Source organism: Salvelinus sp. IW2-2015, unplaced genomic scaffold (assembly GCF_002910315.2).
Source record: "Salvelinus sp. IW2-2015 unplaced genomic scaffold, ASM291031v2 Un_scaffold4314, whole genome shotgun sequence".
NCBI lineage: Eukaryota > Metazoa > Chordata > Actinopteri > Salmoniformes > Salmonidae > Salvelinus > Salvelinus sp. IW2-2015.
In genome coordinates, this window is record NW_019945585.1 from 182 (window position 1) to 4,794 (window position 4,613).

A 4,613-nucleotide genomic window follows, 5' to 3' on the forward strand; every position below is an offset into this window, starting at 1 on the left:
GGCGGTAGCTATATGTGTAGTAGTCGGCTGATGAATCTAGCTAGCTACTTATTGTGTTCTAACTCACTGTAGCTGTTATATGATATTTCATTGTGGCTACGAAATCAGAAAGAACGTCACCATAGAATTGTACCGTAATGATTGAGGCCAACGCGTAAAACACTATGATGGCTATATATTATCGAAACGACGATTCCCGAGGTGCAAAAGGGTAGAAGCATGTCCAATGTCTATCTTTTCAATCACAGAACTCCCGGTTTCAATATTACACAAAATAATGGAAATGTACTTACTCATCATAGACAACAATTAAATTGCGCTAGCCAACCAAACAGTAGTACTTACGGTAAAGTATTTAGTATTTCCAGCTGGCTCTGATAACGGAAAATAACAGGGTACAACAAATATTTGTTTTTATAAACGTAAGCTACTTTATAATTCCATCCCTTTAGATTTGTGTGTATTAGGTAGTTGTTGTGTAATTGTTAGATATAACCAAGATAGAATATGGCCTTCTGTTTCCAATGGGAGCAAATTACTCAAAGAACAAACAAGGTTCTAGCATTTCTTTGCATATTTCTGCTAGAAAACGACAACTCTGTGCAGTGCGCGTGTGCAATAACTCAATTCGGCCTTACACTCCTTCTAAACAACAGCATTTTTAGAAACGTTGGCAAATGGTAAATAAAGTCCACAAAAAGCAGTACACTCTGTTACTGATTCTAGTTTTGAAAACATAAACATGTATGGAGATAAGATGATACCGGGAGCTCTGAGTCATGCATCGAAATCATTAAGCAGTGTGCCGATTTTGTATCGCTTTATCGGAAACACGTTATCAATGACCTCCGAAGTTGTGTTTTGTCGAATAACCACCTGATTGGTTTGGTATTCGTTTCGGTAGAATAGGAAAAGGCTTATTTTGACCAGCAGGTGCCACTAGTGTACACGTTGTTGATCAAAGCCTCGTGTAATGAACCTATTTTCGACACAATTGTATGGAAATGCTCAATGCATTTGTTTTCCCATCACTAGCTTAATCGATWAGTAAATGTGCAGAATTTCGGCAAAAATCCATCTCGCTCCATCTTCTCCCACMGCCGGGCACTGGGCTTCCTCTCATCACCATATTTGGTAGTGAGTGGAAACGTCAAACGGATGCTTCACATTAAATTTTATACATCCGGTGAAATATCTGGCTCATTATTCTACAGTGTTTTAATATACTACTGTAGAATACATAAAAAATACTTTAAAATACCACTTAAGTAGTTTTTGGGGGTCTGTACTTTAATATTTATATTTTTGACTACTTTTACTTTACTACATTCCATAACTCAATATTGTACTTTTTACTCCATACATATTCCTTGACACCCAAAAGTAGTCGTTACATTTTGAACGCTTAGCAGGACAGGAAAATTGTCAAAATCACGCGCTTATCAAGAGAACCTCCCTGGTCATCCCTACTGCTCTGATCTGGCGGACTCCCTAAACACACATGCTTCATTTGTAAAATATGTCTGAGCGTTGGGAGTGCACCTGGCTTTCCGTAAATAAAAAAATGGCGCTATCTGGTTAACTTAATATAAGTCATTTTAAATGATTTGTACTTTTACTTTTGATACTTAAGTATATATTTAGCAATTATANCCCAAAAACACTACCCTTTTTAACTATAGTAAATACTACAGTAATTTGCATATACCCTGCCCATTCTCCTCCCCCATATCCCCATTTTTGCCACCCATAAGTGAGAAACCGACATGCCAAGTATAGCCKATGTATTGTGTTCCCTACAGTTAGAAAAGAGTAAAGTGCTGAACTATSTGTTCACATCCCAGTCCTASCTACKTACAGGTTATGGAACATTAGCTCTTTTAGTATTTCTCTAGTTAGGAGAGAAASCCTCCACTTCTATGTCAAAGATATAAAAACAAAAACACTATAYTAAATACTACAGTCCGCGAAAACACTACATGAATTACTATAGTATATACTCGTTATTTTACTACAATATGTATACTATAGTTAACTGTAAATAATACACTATACTACAGTGAATAATACAGTAAAGTCCGCAAAAACACTACAGTGAATACTATGGTATTAATATCATAGTATACTAGTATTTTTAAATGTGGGTTGTAATGTAGCRAGCCTACCAAGCTTCTATCAAAGCAACTCCGTATACAGTAGTTCGATTGAAAGACATTTGACTATTAGATTGAACTGAATTACCTGTCAAACTGTTTGGAGTCCACTGCAGCTCTGAGAACCCATCCAATGAGCGGGACACCGGCTAGCATTTTGATATTCTTCAGGGGGATCCCCTTACTGCCTCCCCTCGCSAGGATCAGGGCTGCGATGTGTCTCTTCTCACCGCTGTCTTTAATAACCTTTYCTTTTCTGTCTCTCACATCTTCGATGCCCGATCGCTTACGTTTTCTTTCAGCGGCCATTGTAAAGGGTCACTCAGTAGCCCAGTGGGAGGTTAAGAAGACGTGGCGGTATCACTGTAACTTAGCTAACGTTAGCTAACTAACTAGTAACGTTAGCGGTAGCTATATGTGTAGTAGTCGGCTGATGAATCTAGCTAGCTACTTATTGTGTTCTAACTCACTGTAGCTGTTATATGATATTTCATTGTGGCTACGAAATCAGAAAGAACGTCACCATAGAATTGTACCGTAATGATTGAGGCCAACGCGTAAAAAACTATGATGGCTATATATTATCGAAACGACGATACCCGAGGTGCAAAAGGGTAGAAGCATGTCCAATGTCTATCTTTTCAATCACAGAACTCCCGGTTTCAATATTACACAAAATAATGCAAATGTACTTACTCATCATAGACAACAATTCAATTGCGCTAGCCAACCAAATAGTAGTACTTACGGTAAAGTATTTAGTATTTCCAGCTGGCTCTGATAACGGAAAATAACAGGGTACAACAAAAAAAAAATTTTATAAACGTAGGCTACTTTATAATTCCATCCCTTTAGATTTGTGTGTATTAGGTAGTTGTTGTGTAATTGTTAGATATAACCAAGCTACAATATGGCCTTCTGTTTCCAATGGGAGCAAATTACTCAAAGAACAAACAAGGTTCTAGCATTTATTTGCATATTTCTGCTAGAAAACGACAACTCTGTGCAGTGCGCGTGTGCAATAACTCAATTCGGCCCTGCACTCCTAAACAACAGCATTTTTAGAAACTTTGGCAAATGGTAAATAAAGTCTACAAAACGCAGTACACTCTGTTACTGATTCTAGTTTTGAAAACATAAACATGTATGGAGATAAGATGATACCGGGAGCTCTGAGTCATGCATCGAAATCGTTAAGCAGTGTGCAGATTTTGTATCGCTTTATCGGAAACACTTTATCAATGACCTCCGAAGATGTGTTTTGTCGAATAACCACCTGATTGGTTTGGTATTCGTTTCAGTAGAATAGGAAAATACTTATTTTGACCAGCAGGTGCCACTAGTGTACACTTTGTTGATCAAAGCCTCGTGTAATGAACCTATTTTCAACACAATTGTATGGAAATGCTCAATGCATTTGTTTTCCCATCACGCAAAAATCCATCTCGCTCCATCTTCTCCCACTGCCGGGCACTGGGCTTCCTCTCATCCTCTCATCACCATATTTGGTAGTGAGTGGAAACGTCAAACGGATGCTTCACATTAAATTTTATACATCCGGTGAAATATCTGGCTCATTATTCTACAGTGTTTTAATATACTACTGTAGAATACATTAAAAATACTTTAAAATACCACTTAAGTAGTTTTTGGGGGTCTGTACTTTAATATTTATATTTTTGACTACTTTTACTTTACTACATTCCATAAAACAATATTGTACTTTTTACTCCATACATATTCCTTGACACCCAAAAGTAGTCGTTACATTTTGAACGCTTAGCAGGACAGGAAAATTGTCAAAATCACCAAATTGGTGCACAAATTTGTTTACAAGTTAGTGAGCATTTCTCCTTTGCCAAGATCATCCACCTGACCGGTGTTGCATATCAAGAAGCTGATTAAACAGCATGATCTTTACACAGGCATACCTTGTGCTGGGACAATAAAAGGCCACTCTAAAATGTGCAGTTTTGTCACACAACACAAGCATGCAATTCAATTGGCATGCCGACTGCAGGAATGTCCACCAGATCTGTTGCATAGAAACTTAATGTAATTTCTCTACCATAAGCCGCCCTCCAACGTCATTTTAGAGAAATTTGGCAGTACATCCAACCGACCTCACAAACCCAGACTAGGCCTGGGCGATATGGCCAAAATCTCATATCCCGATATAGGTCATTTCATATCCCGATAACGATACATATCATGATATAGCACATTTTCTGTAAATTCAAGAAAATAAATAGTTTATATAAAATGACCACATGTAAAGGCTTATTTTCTTTACATTTTGGTACTTACTCATATTTGATTATTTCTCCTTTTATTTAGAACCTTTGTGCAAATGTTAATTAAACATGTAAACAAATATAAAATATTAATGTATAAAATCTAAAAAGGTAAATAGAAAACACTTCAACTGTAGTTGCAAGTAGGCTGGGCGATATGACGATA